The following is a 17265-nucleotide window of genomic DNA, read 5'->3' as shown; positions in this document are numbered from 1 at the left end:
ACCACCATCTCCAAATTTCACTGTTGGCACTACTAACGCTGTCAGATGACGTTCACCGGGCATTCTCCATACCCACACCCCGCCATCGGATCGCAACATTGTGTACCGTGATTCGTCACTCCACACAACGTTTTTCCACTGTTCAATGGTCCAATGTTTACGCTCCTTACACCAAGCGAGGCGTCGTTTGGTATTTACCGGCGTGATGTGTGGCTTATGAACAGCCGCTCGAAAGTTCTCACCTCCCGCCTAACTGTCATAGTACTTGTAGTGGATCCTGATGCAGTTTGGAATTCCTGTGTCATGGTCTGGATAGATATCTGCCTATTACACATTACGATTCTCTTCAGATGAAGGCGGTCTCTGTCAGTCAACAGACGAGGTCAGCCTGTACGCATTTGTGTTGTACGTGTCCCTTAACGTTTCCACTTCACTATCACATTGGAAACAGTGGACCTAGGGATGTTCAGGAGTGTGGAGATCTCGCGTACAGACGTATGGCGGAAGTGAAAATCATATGGCCACGTTCGAAGTTGCGTGAGTTCTGCGGAGCGTCCCATTCTGCTATCTCACGATGTCTAATGAACACTGAGGTCGTTAATACCTGGAAGTAGGTGGCAGCACAATGCATCTAATATGAAGAACGTATGTGTCCGGATACATTTGATCACATAGTATTCTTCCTGACTGCTGTTCGCGTTAGATTATAGTCTCCAGTGATCAGGACTCATTTAAGTGGCAAATTACAGGCGCTCTTTTCATACATGCATCACACATCACAAGCACATTGTGGGAAAGACATGGATATATATTGAAACCAGTCGTATCTGCTGTTAACTTCATCAGGGGATATGCTCGCCGCCATCGTCAGTTTCGCTCTTTTCTTGAAGAAATTTTATTCTGAGTATGTGACCTGCCTTAGCCCACAGCAGTGAGGTGGCTCAGTTGCGGTGAATTTCTGTTTCGTTTTTACAAGCTCCGCAACGAAATGAATGCTTCTCACTTAAAAATTTAAGAGCTGATCCACAGCTGTCAGATTTTACCTGACTATCGTAGATTTAACTTTTGGTCGACATCACAACCCGCATGAATGAAAGAAACCAGAAGCTTCAGGAAAAGGAAAACATTGTCTGTGGTCTCTACAGAATCAAAGGCTTTCGGAGGATGCTGTCATTGTTTGAAGAACAGTGACGTGTTACATTTCTTCAAGATGTCACCCTTGACTTTAAGAAAAAATTATCTTGACTACTTCTGCTCCAGAATCGGTTTGATTGTGACCTCGATGATGTGCCAGTTGATTTACAGTTGGAGCTCATCGATCTGCAACTTAATGAATTGTAAGAGAAGCACAGAGAATGAAAACTTGTTGAGCTTTACCTCTGCTTACCCGATGCTGAGGTATCGAAACTGAAATAATTTGGCATCAGTGTTTTGAACAACTTATATCTGTGAGCAAACATTTTCGAACATAATATATATTAACTCAGTATATCGAACGTAACTGATGAACAATTTAAAACAATTCTCTCGACTGGACGCAGCAATACCAAACCAAACATTGATGATAGCACAGAGACAAACGTTAGTTCCACGAAGCTCACTAACTTCTTTTGCTGCTTAGCTTGAGAGAGATGTGCACACTACTAGTACGATGTAATTACATATTTTCTGAAGTCGCTTTATTTGGCAATTATATCATTAAATAGTTATGTTGTTGGCTGTGCTCGGTTCATTTTGGCGTTGCACGCCACGCATCCATGATTAACATGGAATACTAAACTTAGTGTCTCGTCTTTTGTCCCCGGAGCTTTCGTTGTGTTGTACGAAATGATGACGATGCATCGCACGCTCCGTATGTCAGGAATCCGGCCCATTGTGAAATAGGTTTGGTGATCTTTGTTCTAAGGTGAAAATGTGTACGGCGTATATCTGCGTACCTCGATGTCAAACATGACTATATTGAGCTTGTTCCTTCCTTTGCTCGGATATAGTTGTCTTTCCCACAGCTGAAAAGTAACTGTTAGCTGACAGGTAGCTGTTAGCTGAGACGTAATTTGCAAGTGCAGCGTCCATGATACGTGCAATTTTAACTAATTCCATTACTGCTCACGTTCTTTGTATTGTGGAATCTTAAGTTTCTAGGGCAAGAACACAGGTATGAAAACTAAAAACATCACAAGTAAAAATAAAACTAGTTGGGGAGTGGGTGAGAGGGCGGGAAGTCTGGCCTACGACGTCGCAGTCTGTAAATCCATCCTTGTGAGCCACTATCGCCAAACAAGAATCTAACGCTGTACGCTATCTCAACTCTGAAAAAGCTGTTGCTTTAGTTGCTCTTCAATGCTGGGGAACCTACTTTGGCATTTTACATTACAACAATCGTTATATGTATTTGAGACACTTCTGGCAATGTGTAAGACTCGTGGACCAGTTTTCCGAGATACGGACTACTCTCAACTAACAACCAGAAATACGCTCTTGTGACCAACACATTTAGAATCAGCCTTATTTCGTCAGTACACGATACATTATTTTCCAAACTTGCGGTAATTCATCACGCTGAACCCATGAACGGCCGTACTCCATTGGGCCAAGGTTAGAGTCTGGAGTCACTATGCTAGTTCTGTTCCCCGGAACGGTTCTTACAGCGACGTTTATCTTTCTCAGCACTTGGTCCGCCTGAGCTAGTAAGATGTAGCTATGAGACGTCTGTCTGAGAACGCAAAACTGAATAAATCTATATTATTCATTTACGACTAAAGACGAGTGTGAACCCTAATATGGAGGGGTCACGAACGTTTCATCAATTGACATAACAGAGCTTTCAAAGACCGTGACACGATTCTCGACAGTCCACTTACAGAGAATTGTTCCCGAACGTATATACAGTATTCAAATTGCATTATGATTTACAACTCCTCCTCGCTTAGCTATGTTCTTTATTACACTTTTTTCCTCTTGGACCTGTTTCAGGAAGTCTTCGTTCCTGACTCGATCTATCCGAATTATCTACAATAGTCTCCTTCAGCATTACCTATCACTCTTTGTGAAGCCCGTCAACAGCCATGACGGAGGGGTCGGATCTCATAAGAGCCTCTTGTCGAAGTTGTGATGAAGGTTTTAGCGGCGTGTGAGACTATCACCAATACGGTTCATGGAGCGGACGCTTCAGCCCTCTGTGTTGGGGTTAGTACAGTACACAGAGAATCTTCATTCTGCAGGACGGTAACAACCCCTCCAGTACTCGCACTTGCCGAAAATCGAGTATGCTGAAACGGCATCTACGATGATACTTGCAGGCGTGGTCGGGTCGAGTTAACGGCTGATTGGAAAGCAACGGATAACCGCCACATTATCTTTCCCTAGTACATTCAGCTCTCTGTTAAAAATGTCATGAGAGCTTTATCCTGAGTAAAATACTCCTGACGCTCCTCTAGAAATCTGACACAGTATAAAGTTAGCAAACCTCTGTCTCAGCGCTCCCACGTCGCAACGTTATCTCTCGTGCAAAATGAGTCTCACCGGTATCTCCAACTAAAATGAGCCGCAGCGCTACTTATGTTTGCCGTAAGTGCGTAACAGACCCACCGATCCAAAACGCTGCAAGGTACAGGAACCACTGACGACAACGTCGACGAACTGTGGGCAGTACGAGTTTCCCAGGCCGTATCCCCGCTACCCACCTCCCATTACGATACGTAATAGCTGCATCACAAACGCTTAATCTAAGCCTGCAGTGACGATACCATCTGAACAATAAAGAGGTTAATAGGTGCGAAGCGGGCACAGGAATAATTGGTTGCGGACTGCAACCCTTTACTCGGCCCCGCAAACGGTTAAAAAAAAATTAATAATCTCTGCCGTGACCCGACGGCCTCTCGAGTTTCGCAAGCGTCGGCACCACGGACGCGTTAACTCACTGCGCTCTCGGTACAATGCAAACTGCCAAATGCGCCACTGCGCTAGGCTGAACGCTCACAAAAAAAGAGAGGATACCACGCAAGGGCAGTTCTCTCTCATTAAATTACACAACACTGTAAATTAGAGTTCCGACACGACAGTGACCATTAAGTGTGTTATGCATCACCAGCAAGTGGTCATTTGTAACCAAGCTTCAAAATTTCCAGTTTCACTCTGATAAATAGGGACGCAACTGAATGGCAAATTTTCCAAGGGGAAAATGCAAGTCAGGAGACAATGAATATCAAAATTAATTTGATATTTATTGACGTGAAAGACAGCAGTACTACCCTTGGTTTCATAAATAACCATTACCAGTGATACTGCGAGTAGAGCCTTGCGAAGTGGGCAGATTACGTTTTGCCTAAGGTTTTCAAGGGTCCTCTAAGCTCTCAGCACTGCACAGTCTATGCAAAGACCTATTGGAAACACTTATTGGTTTATGCGAGAACCACTGGTTCTGTTTTTAGGTCTCTGTATTTTTTAAGGTTCTCCAACTATTTTTCCGTCGATTCTGCTGTCGTCTGACATTACAATGTCGACGATCTACACCCACTTTTTCCTTCACGATTGTATCGTGTTGGGTACTGTGTTTCAGTGTGAGGTAACGTGGAAGCCTCAAGTGTGTCAGTATATTTCTGGCCATTGTTTTCGGGTTTATCTTTCTACCAGTTATTTACCAGTTGCAAATGATAATTCGCGCATATGTTATAGTATACCATATGCGCCACAATGAATCATTTTGTAATCTGCCTCTGCGATCTTTTTGCAATAACTTATTATAGAGTCGATCGTTCCATCAGCATCTTTACAACTGTGTTTTTCGATTCTTCCATTGCGCTCTGAATCGTTGGTTTGATTGCATTCGTTCTAATGGCCTGTTCCCATTCTGCAGAATCTGTACAATTGTGTTGTTCTTTATGTTTCAATTGTTCAGCCACAACTTACGAACACTGTGCTTTATTGCACCAGTTGTCGGAACCCGTAAACCTGTTTTCCATTCCTGATTCTTCGTGTCTTGCTCTTTCAGTAGGTTCTGAGTGTCAAATTACAATCCCAGAAGTGTCGCGTCGTCGTTGTGGGGGAGGAGGTAACTTCTTTGCTACAGCCACGAATTACGCTGCCTGTAGTGCGATCTCCTGACTTTTTCAATGATGCCTTAGAGGTCTAAACTTAGGAGCAGGACAAAGAGCACTCAAGTCTTTTATTCTGATGAGGAAACCAACCAAATGAAAGACTGTATTAACTCTGCTGTCGCCCAGGATATGCGTCGGGCGCTGGGGAATACTGGAAATCGTCGACGAGTTGGCTATAGGAACAGATGAGCAGAAACACTAAACGCCAGAGAATCACACTGTCTGTATTTCCTACTTTAAGATAACCAGAAAAGTGTCTTTGCCAGAAATGAAGATGCCAATCATACAATGGGGGGAAGAAGTAGAAATACAGTGGGTATACTACATTTTTATTTCTTCCGATACGGTTATTTTTTCAAATATTTCGATAATCATGGATGGTAACTTAAGCGACGATCAACGGAAGTGGATACTTACATAATACGAAGAATGCCGAACAGGTTCGACACAAATGGACAGGAGAATTCAATACATTTCCACGAAGCAGGCTATTAATTTACAGGTTGCGCGACAAATTGGATCTAACTGGGTCTACTCGCAGCGCAGGCGAGTGGTCGACCAGTGAGTGTTACTCCAAAAGGAGAGCCTGACTTGAGTTGGACCTTTGCTGCAGATTCCGTATATTCCAGTCGATGCTCTAATCCAGTTTTCCTGTTTCTCTAATTTTTTAAATTTTTATTCATCTGCCAAACGGTTGTTTCCACTGGCCACAGTGTATCTGGAACTGTGATTGGTGCAGTGCCTTAATTTTTCCGTTAATGGATGCTAACCTTTTTTTGTAATGATCACACGTGAGCATGAATGCTATATGAAGTCTGATTCTTTCTTGATCGGCTTTTAACTTAATCACTGATGGTTGAACAGTTGCTCCTAAATATTTACCATTAGAGGCGTGATTGTCATGTGGTGATCTTTCCGTCTACTGAGTATTTTCGTACGAAATCTGCAAACCAGTGTTTCGTGTTTTTTATCTTTTCATGCGAGAGGACTGCAAGATCGTCCACAGATATGACACATTTCATGCGGAACATTTTTGTGTCAATTTGGATTCCTTGACTTTCCTTTTCCCATGTTCTGATAACTGTTTGAAGAATGGCGTTAATGAGTGATTGAGTTCTTCATATGGCGTACTCTGGTTTCTATCTCGAACATCTCCGAAATTTCACTAAATACAACGCGAGGAATTTCACCCTCTCCCCCTCCTGAATGATGACTTATGATGCGACATGGCAACACACACAATCGAGCGTACCATGCAGAAGTTAGTGCGTCATAATGTCAGAAACAATGGGAGTCGTTCTATATTCTTTGTGAAATATCCCAAGGAAGGTAATTCGCTTTTTCGAATCCGGATCTACTAGCAGTTTCAATTATTTTCACTGAACAACATTGTAATACCAATCAAAAAATAATATCTTTTGCAGCTTATATCGCTCCGTTGAGGTCAAGAAGTCACTAAAGGCCATTTGTCGAAGCATACTTAAGTTTCCAAAAAGTTTCACGTCGAATATTATACAACAGCGCAACGGCGACGTAAATGCGCTACATCGGCAGATTTCGATCTTTTAGAGCTACTGATATTTCTGATAATCACGGATGTTCTATCTATGAAGTAGTTCCTCCAAGGACCTTTAGTTTCTGCTGTGAAAGGAAATCGTTTAATAGCAACAAAAAGGAAAGTGATTGCTTCCTTTATTTAACTGGATCAAAAGTTTTTGTATGTTAATCATACAGCAAAGCACGTGTAACGTAAGGCATGAACATTTGTCGATGTCTTTAACTGTTTATGATGCACGCCTTATTTATGGCTGACCTCTAAGGACATATACGATAACGACAGAATGTAAACCTTCGATTGGCGAAAGCTCCTATCAATATTCTACTACGTTTCCTTTAATAGTACTGAACTGACTACTTCTAATGGCAGCGCAGAAAAATTAATAGGAAAACTGCATTTCGTTCTCGCTAGTTCAAATGGCTCTAAGCACTATGCGAGTTAACATCGAAGGTCATCAGTCCCCTAGACGTAGAACTACTTAAACCTAACTAACCTAAGATCACACACATCCATGCCCGAGGCAGGATTCGAACCTGCGACCGTAGCAGCAGCGCGGTTCCGGACTGAAGCGCATAGAACCACTCGGCCACAACGGCCGGCTTCTTACCAGTTCTCCACCACCATGAATAAGAACATCGTTCGCTTAATGGAGTAAGTGGGTAGGTGGCCATCATAATAAAGACGTTTAAAAATAGTTCAGAAAAAACGTAAATGATAAAGGCCAGGCAAGTAATTAACGAGGAAAGAATAAAAATGAAACTAATGTTTCACTAATTCAAAATCGACTGACAACAGTTCTGAAGAATATAATCGCTTAACACAATACAAAAAGAATAGCGCGCGCGCAAAAAAAGAAAAAAAGCACTAGCGTATCCATGAATACGAACATAAAAAATGTGAAAGGTTTGAAGCACAAGGAAATGGAAAGGAGGTAGAGAAGGCTCACAAATTTGCGACGTAACCGGTCTGTACAAAAGAATACCTTTAATTAATGTGGGTTCACACCCTGGAGTTTTTAGTGTCCGTCAGAATAGGAATGAAAGACGTAAAAATCTGCGACTAGTAACTTATAAGAAAACGTCACGTACTATGGTCGATGCAGGCGATTCGGAGGAAAGGATGACGAATACGCCTAAATGCACACAGCCGAGTGTGAAACCAGCAGCGCTTGTTCAGAACTAAAAAAATTGCGAAAGGCATGTCGACAGAGAAATGCTTGCGGTATCAGCTACTGTTTACGGTGTACAGCATGACCAAATTACGCGCTATGCCACGGCCAAGTAAAGGAAAGTGCCTTCAGTCGGGAGGTTGTTTTGAACACAAAGTGCAGTACTACGCATGATCCCGTAAGAGGTAATACGCCCTTCGTTCGCCCCCCACCTGTGGCTCGGCCGACACACCTTCTTACCACTTAACGCGCTATGTGAGGTATGCTGCAACTTTGCACTTCTCAAGTACACTAACCAGCGCCACTGGAGAAAGTCACGTTAACGCTCTTCGAGCGAACAGAATGACTCTGAGCCTTCAAAGTTATCTTCAGCAGGGGCCGGATTTTCATGCACTACCAGATCGTAAAACGTACATGCATTCGTGCAGTATCACTAAACATGCACAATGAGGCACCAAAAAGAAGAATGGGAGGAATCAAAATTTAATTCTATATTTTTATCTATTTTCTTATAAAACAGTACACAACAACGAACTTCTCCAAGTTTTATTAACTTGGGCTCATGCGTTTATCTGAGAGAACAAGTTTGTACATATAAAATGTCACGTGTATACTTAAGTGAAGAAATTTCGAATGAGGTGAGGCCAACCTAGAAGTTTTTTTGCATTTTCTCCAATAAATATAAATTTTATGAACTCTATAAACTGAAAATCCGGATTTGATCTGGTTATATGGTAAGATTATATTTTCCTTCAACTTCCACTTCTTCGTAAGATGATGCCAAATATTTCTTAACCTCTTCAAAAGTTGTGAAGGGCTCTACTCGTGGTTGACCTGAGGAAGTATCATTATTACCGGAGGGAAATATGCAATATTTCATTTGATGTAAATCATGTTTTTCCTAAAATCCGTTTCCTTGAATGCCAACGGACTGTCTTTAATGAAAGCCGCATCAATGCCTCCGAAAGTTTATACGACATAAAACCGAATAAAGTCAGTTGATTCAGCAATTGCAATAATTACAATGAAAACAACTGGACGAAAACTATACTGAATAGCATAACCCTTTTTAATAGAATCAAGAAAATACATGCTAACTTCAATAACTTTGCGGTAATTTGCCGTCTTTTACCCACTTGATTTGATCAAAATAATCACAGCAAAAGTGGCAGAATTTATCCAGGTACCACATTTGGATAAAAGTGTTGTGGTCGCAAAGATGAATCTGGCGGTAGGTGTCTAGATGCGGGCTGGAACTTTCAAGACATCTTCACTAGAAAAAAAGTGAATATATGGTTTAATTTATACTTACTGTTTCAGCTACATATTGCTTTCCCAGCCTACATCATATACGAGGCAGTATCGTTTACCACTACCATTTTATTTAATTTTACTCGTCACAATATTCGTAAAAACTATGAAAATGAGATTACTGCTACATTTTGAGCTAAGACGTATAGTCTGTAAACGTTTCTGCAAGCGCAGCTCCTTGGCTTGCGGGTAGATGTTTAGGAGCACACAGACCCCTGGATAGCGATGGGTAGTGCTAATGAATCGGTTTCCGTCACATCGTACAGTACTGGCAACACTTTCTGTGGCGCATAGCTCGAGACTAATACCATTCATACCATCCACCGTAGAGAGGAAGCACTGGGAGCAGTGAGCAAGGGCACGAAGTATATTTGACTTCTAACGACACCTAGCGAGCCGACCTAGGGCGCCTGAGCTCATTACGAAGTTTACAGACTGTAACAAAAATCACGAAATTACTCATGTTCTCCACTTTTGGCGTAATTCATACGAAAAACGATCTACAAAAGGGTCTATCATTCAAGTTATTGTAATATATGCACTGAAAGCAGAAATATAATCTGCATTATAAATGTCTAAAGCCATACTATTGTATCACGAAAATGTTCGAAACACGCTCTTACTCCCCTTGCAGTTGCATGCAAATCCGTGTATTACTGGTCTGACACCAACGGAATTATCAAGCCGTACTCCAAGAACACAGTCGGCCGCTGTGACCGAGCGGTTCTAGGCGCTTCAGTCCGGAACAGCGCAGCAGCTACGTTCCCAGGTTCGTATCCTACCTCGGGCATGGCTGTGTGTGATGTCCTTAGGTTAGTTACGTTTAAGTAGTTCTAAGTCTAGGGGACTGATGACCTCAAATGTTAAACCCCATAGTGCTTAGAGCCATTTGAAGCAAGATCTGCAGATTTTACTAAGTTGTCTCAGTAGAATGCCAACGGCCTTGCCGCTGTGGTAATACCAGTTCCCGTCAGATCGCAGAAGTTAAGCGCTGTCGGGCTGGGCTAGCACTTGGATGGGTGACCATCCGGTTTGCCGAGCGCTGTTGGCAAACAGGGTGCACTGAACCCTTGTGAGGCGAACCGAGGAGCTACTTGATTAAGAAGTACCGGCTCCCGTCTCGGAAACTGACACATCCGGGTGAGCGGTGTTCTGACCACATGCCCCTCCATATCCGCATCCAGTGATTCTTCAAGTAAACCACAGAATAGCGAAATCAAAACTGCCTGTTCCTTCCCAGTTACAAGGCAGTACCCTTAACAACTGCGTCATTTGACTTGGTATAATAGCGTTTGGAGGAAGCAACATTCAGATGCCTTTCCTGTCACTATGATTTATGTAAACCATTCGATAAGACCAGTTCCCTAGCCTCTACGGAGATGTGCAGTCTGTAGAGTATTAACTGCTTCAGTCTGAGATACGGAAGTCTAAGAGCATGTTAAATTTCTGTACTCTGAGTTCTTTACATTCACTCTGTTTTCCGTTAAATTTTGAACTGTGAACACCTCTGTAGCACACACAAACGCGAAGCGAAACTTCGTTCTGGAGGATCGTTATAAACTGTAAGTAAAAATTACGTTCATGGCGCCGTGAGCCGATGAGTTGACTCCTTCACGCTATGTATGAAAGCAACGCCGCGGTATCTTCGTCACCGCCGGGGAAATCAGTTAACGAGACCTTATTTCTCGCGAGCGTCGAGTGGGTAATTACCGACATCGTGTTATCACCCGATAAACAGACCTCTCCCAATGACACAAGGCAGAAGCGCCTTTGAGGCAACGTGTGTTCCCCATGCCTTTACTGTATCGTCGACTGAGAATTCTGGACACTACGCAGATTGCCCCCAAGTTTTGTTACTTCACACTTCTTGAGAACAAACAAGCTGCTATGGTCATCCATTTATGCTTTAGAGCGAGGCAAGTTTTTTACTCCAGTGGAAGCGGCACTATTTAACGACGTCCTCATTTGTGGTAAACCGTCTTCACTTAAAGACGTCACTTATGGGAAAGAAAGGAGGATTAGTGTGTAATGCCCCGTGGACGATTCAATTATTTGAGACTGGCCAAACGCTGTGACTTTAAAATGATGGAGGCATTAAATCGATCCTAACTCTCCTTGTGCACTTCACAGGAGTATCCAATTACTACACGAACGGAAAAAAAAATTGCAAACGCCACCAAGTTCTGCGACATAAACGAAAGTTGGTGGCGTGTTTCTACTTCTGAAACAAGTCTATTCAAATTTTCGCGCCAATGGTAAAAGAGTGGCGCTAGTAACCCACTATGAGGATGCAAATCAAGTTTTCTTTAAATATACTCTGTAACGGTTGTCAGCGTCAGTTACCTCTGAGATTGAACGTGGTCCCTCGATGTTAGTCAAAAATGCCTTTAAAGCATCAAAGGCGCCATTATTAACACCTCACTGAGTTTGAACGGGGTCGTGTAATAGGCTACTGGAAGATGGATGTTCCCTCTGAGATACTGCAGAAAAATTTGGCAGAAACGTAGCAACTGCACGTGAGTACCGGCAGCGGTGGTCACCAGAATGTCAGGTAATGTAAGGTCCCGAGACGACCAGGCTCCAGACGGTCACGTGGTACTACCGTGAGGGAAGCAGATGTCACCACAATTCCAAATTGGTTATTTCACTGACAGCTTCGAGATAGACGCTCTGTAGCGAGAATTCCACCGGCCCCAAATCACCGCCATCTGCGACTTCAATGGTGTCAAGCGAGACCTCACTGGAGGGCAGGGTCGACGTCTGTTGTGTTTTCTGATGAAAGCTGGTTCTGCCTCGGCGCCAGTTAGGAAGAGGCCAGTTCAGGGCCTTCAGTCAATCTGTCTGTGTGGTAGACACACTGGACCCCCATCTAGAGCTCTCGTCCGGGATGCGAGGAGCACTCTCGCGGTTACCCCACGCACCTTGACTGCAAATCTGTATGTCAATGTGCTGATTCGATCTGTTGTGCAGCCATACCTAAACGGCATTCCAGCGGATGTTTTCCAACAAGATACCGCTTGCCCACATACCGCTGTTGTAACCCAGCAAACTCTACAGAGTGTCAGCATGATGCTTTGGCCGCTCAATCACCAGATCTGTATCCAACAGAGCACGTATGGGACATCATCGAACGACAACGACAGCGTCATCAGACAGACATTATTAACCGTCCTTGTATTGATCGATCAAGTGCAAATTGCATGGAACTCCACCCGACAAACTGACATCCGGCGCCTGTACAACACAATGCATGTACATCTGCATGCTTACATTTAACATTATCCCGGCATATAAGAAAAATGAGCGAACTGCCTTTTCCAATGAGCCTTCCACTGATTCTCGTGCCGTGTCATCAATCCTGGCAGTCAGTCTGCAATGGCAAGTATTTACCCATGTTTCGTCGACCTAACAAAGTCAGGTACTTGCTCCAATAAACAGCATTTCCAGGGAACGATATTATTCTTATTACGCAGAATTCTTCTTCCATAGAACGTTTTTCATCGAAACCCTACCATTCGCAATATCACTCAAAGGACGGCTTTTCCTCTGAAAAACAATTTATTATCTCGTGGTTACATAAGAAGCTACTTCTGGGTAGGATATTCTTTCCACGTGTAACAGTCAAAATACGCTGAAGTGCCTAAGAAACTGGCATACGCATGCGTATTCAAATACAGAGATGTTAACAGGTTGGAAACGGCGCTGCTGTCGGGAACGCCTATAAGAAAACAGGTGTCTGGCGCAGTTGTTAGATCGGCTACTGCTGCTACAATGGCAGATTACCAAGATTTAAGCGAGTCTGAACGTAGTGTTATAGACGGCGCAAGAGCGATGGGACACAGCATCTCCGACGTAGCGATGAATCGGGGATTTTTCCGTACGACCGTTTCATGATTGTGCAGTGAATATCAGGAATCCATTAAAAACACCAAATCTCGGACATTGCTACGGACGGAAAAAGGTCCTGCAAGAAAGAGACCAAAGACAGCTGAAGAGAATCGTTTGGCGTGCCAGAAGTGCAACCCTTCCGCAAATTGATCCAGATTTCAATGCTGGGCTATCAAGTCACAGCGTGCGATCCATTCAACGAAACATCATCGATTTGGGCTTTCTGAGCCGAAGACCCACTCGTGCATCCTTGACTGCACGACACAAAGCTTTACGCCTCGCCTGGACCCGTCAAAACCGACATTGGACTGTTTATCACTGGCAAAATGTTCCTGGTCGGATGGGTCTAGTTTCAAATTGTATCGAGCGGATGGAACTGTACGGGTATGGAGACAACCTCATGAATCCATAGACCCAGCATGTCAGCAGGGGACTGTTCCTGCTGGTGTGGGCTCTGTAATGGCAAGGGGCACATGTAGTTGGAGTGATACGGGACCCTTGATACGCCTAGATACGACTGACAAGTGACACGTACGTAAGCATTCTGTCTGATCACTTGCATCCATTCATGTTTATAGTGCATTCCGACAGACTTGGGCAATTCCAGCAGGACAGTGCGACACCTCACATCTTCAGAATTTCTACAGAGTGGCTCCAGGTATACTCTCCTGGGTTTAATCACTTCCACTGGCCACAAGACTGCCCAGACATGAACAATATTGAGCATATCTGGGATGCCTTGCAACGCGCTGTTCAGAAGGGATCTGCACCCCCTCGTACTCTTACGTATTCATGGACAGTCCTGCTTGATTCACGGCGTCAGTTCCCTCCTGCACTACTTCATACATCAGTGGAGTCCATGCCACGTCGTGTTTGCGGCACTTCTGCGTCCTAGCGGGGGCCCTAGACGATATTAGGTAGGTGTACCAGTTTCTTTGGCTCTTCAATTCACGTACGTCGGCGAATTACGTCTTCCCGAAAATTACTGAGTTCCGTCGTTTAGGCAACGCGCACTCAGATGTTTCTTGAAGTCGCAAAAGCGGAAGTTGATTCTTGTGAATCTACAGCACAGTCTCCCTCGTTATTTTATCCGCGAAGGTTGACAATTTTCAGAGCTGCCGTTACTCATGCGACGACATTCGACAAAAGGTATGTAAGGGTCACCGTTGCCCTTTCCTCCTCGACGTACCATCGCCAATTATATACGAGCTAACGAGACTTTCTCTTCAACGTAGTGCCCCTGCTCAGTTTCGTGCAGCTTGAGGAGAGCGTATCACATAGGTTTGAAATTAACATTACGACACTTTACAACGTTTTGTTAACAGGACTCTGCTTCCTGAAATGTATGTTCAGTGTCGAACTGCTACGCCCTCACTCATGTATGCTAAGAACATTGGAGGATTGTAATAGAAACCTGTAATTTTTTCTGACGTAAACGACACCGCCTCCCATGCATATTTCTTTTGTCACTTAACAAGCTTTTTACATCTGGATTCTTAAATACATTTGTCGTGGAATGAATTCCAGTCAGACAAAATTATTGGATGCTTTTTTTAATAAAAAAGGGCCCCGAACCGACGGAGTTTCTCCAGGCTAAGCAAAGTCTTTCTCCTCTATGTACATCCCTTCCTCTCCCCCAACCTCTCATTCGCACCAGCTGAAAAACAGCTTTGCACAGCACACTCTCTCACAGTAACCACTCACACCAACAGTTAACGTTTAGCTTAGCCGTCAAATACTGAAACATGACATCCAACAGAATGCAACGCCGCTTAACTATTATGTTCGCGATCACTGGGCGCTCCGTTACCGTAACAAGTGGATACATGTTTAGGCGTGTGTCACAAACGTTTCACGTTCCACAGAATGCGCCACGCCCCCACTTGGTTTTAGGATGCCGAATGGAAAAGAACTGTGTGAACACGTTCGTAAAAAACAGTGTACCTATGGTTCACTTTAACAAAGCCTGACACTAATCAACAGAAATTAATTATCTGGATTCGTAAAAATCCATTTTATACGGAAACAACATTAAGTGCAATCTGCAGTGTCACCAACAGACAGCGATAAATACACATGCATGATTGGAGAGCACTCCTTCCCGTTCGCAAACTTTATGGATACGCGTCTGAGAACTTCTATAAGCATTGTAAGTAGGCTGTTTAGGTTTTTATGATGGTAACGCCACGTAGGGCTCTGTATTAAAATCGCTGACCGTGCTGTGCGCAGTTTGTCGCTGGTTGGACACTGAAGTTTTTCGTTAGTGTATTGTTGGGCTGTTGGATGTGAACAGCCCGTAGCGTTGGGTAGTTGGAGGTGAGCCGCCAGCAGTGGTGGATGTGGGGAGAGACGTGCCAGAATTCTGAGATGTTAATATGAGCGGACGATCTGGAAGTGCGTCCGTCAGAAAAAGGAAATCTTTTATTTAGCTGGCAGTATTGGCGCTCGCTGTATTGCAGTAGTTAGAGTGACGAAAATTTTTTTGAGGTAAGTGATTCAGAAAGGTATAGATTACTGTTAGACAGGGCTGTTCTTTTGTAGGTATTATTAAAAGTCAGATTGCGTTGCGCTAAAATATCGTGTGTCAGTTTAGAAACGATCAGAATAAGTAAAGAGGAAACAGTCTCAGTACGTTCAGTTTCACTCTGAAGTTTCAAAATCGCGTAACGTAAAAGTTTTACCAGCAGCCATTCTTTACATGCAAAGGAGAAGTTTCAGCATTGATGCCAGTTGCTAATTATCGTGGCGGGATATACACTGGATGACTTAAGGCATTTCGTTGTACAGCCATTCCTACCATTATAACGCGCACGAACCTGTTTGATTGCGCAGATAACGCCCGTGATATCTGGACCACTGTACCAAAAATTTCCGATGATATGTAAGCCTGTAACATGGACTCGCACGGTTGTTAGTACATGTTATCACCGAACAACGTTCTTTGTGTCCTGCAGTCTTAACTTTATCCAGTGACCGCGGAATCTGTCACTTCGACAGACAAGGTTCTTTAAGTTAGAATATTTGGTAATATGATGGACAAACGGTCTGGTTGTTTAGCCCTTTCCAGTTACTGTGATTCCACACACGCGTCAACTCAACTAAACAACCGATGACCACGTAACTTGAAAGTGCCAAATATTATACCGTCTCCTCCACCTATCACCACTTCTTGAACGCAGTTCTGAAATGAAGTCTTCCTATTTTAACGTTATAGGTCCTGATTAAAATAAACATAAATCAGCTGTGGAAAACAAAATGATCAGTATTGTAACTTGCAAGCTTTTCCGATGCCTCCGATGAGGACGAATTAGCATCAGTTCCACATGGGAAGACGGCGACGGGTGCATTGAGGGAGGAAATGTGATTATTCTACTCATTTCATGGTAATTTACGACAAGCCGACCGAAGGACATTAATAATGTGATCGACTAATACAGCGCACCATTTGTGTACTGCGACCGTCACGCAGGCTCTACAGCGTTAAAGGCTGTTTATTGGCTCGATACAGACGTCAGTGTGTCAACACTACAGATCTGAAATCAATTTCGGTGTAACGATGTTAGAAGAATGTATTTCTCACTTATCTCCTTCGCCACGGGCGTACTTATGCATGCTTGGTGCCCACTGTGTGCGTTTCCGACACCTCGTTGCTTATCGGAAGATATCTGTTGTTGGCTCCATTGTACTATGTCAGTTTGGGCATCGAATACGAACACAGTGTGTATTCCGTAAGAAAAGTACAGTGCGTGACTCAGTGTGCTTCCTCTCACATATTTCCGTGTTCAGAGAGACCAAAGTGACTATGCAACTGTACGCACCCTTCTCTCCGTTGTCTTCCTGTGATAATCCCTATAGGCGATATATGACCATTGCAGCAGATATTCTGACAGCTTTTCTCCAATATCTGTTCTACAAAATTCACGAGAACAGCTTCGCTTTGGCTATAAAATGTCGCAACTGATGCACGCTCAGTGATACTGTCCAGTAGCGACATGAATGCCATAGGGATTATTATATGAAGTCCTACAGCCCTTCATACGGTGACATACGCGAAAGGGACGCTTTTATATTAGTTATTAAACCAGTGGCAGTGGTGGGAAGGTGACGGCGTGTACGCCACTAAATTCAGGACGGTCCGCCATTTCCGCGTTGCGATGCAGTAGGTGATGTGTCGCCATTTTAATCGCACACTTTCAAATTGCAATACGACCAGACAACATGTTACAACTTTCAGAAGAACAGGA

The 17265-nt window shown here is 43.6% G+C and overlaps 1 protein-coding gene and 1 pseudogene across 4 annotated transcripts in view; one reads left to right on the top strand and one right to left on the bottom strand.

The window, feature by feature from the left end:
* Positions 1-17265, bottom strand: part of LOC124711127 (cytospin-A) — a 936320-nt gene that overhangs the window by 507919 nt on the left and 411136 nt on the right. The window lies entirely within an intron of this gene.
* Positions 10067-10184, top strand: LOC124712775 (annotated as a pseudogene).

This window comes from Schistocerca piceifrons, chromosome 8, assembly GCF_021461385.2.
Source record: "Schistocerca piceifrons isolate TAMUIC-IGC-003096 chromosome 8, iqSchPice1.1, whole genome shotgun sequence".
In the NCBI taxonomy this organism is placed as follows: domain Eukaryota; kingdom Metazoa; phylum Arthropoda; class Insecta; order Orthoptera; family Acrididae; genus Schistocerca; species Schistocerca piceifrons.
The sequence above is the reverse complement of the archived record's forward strand: the minus strand, read 5'-3'. Positions and strand labels throughout refer to the sequence as shown.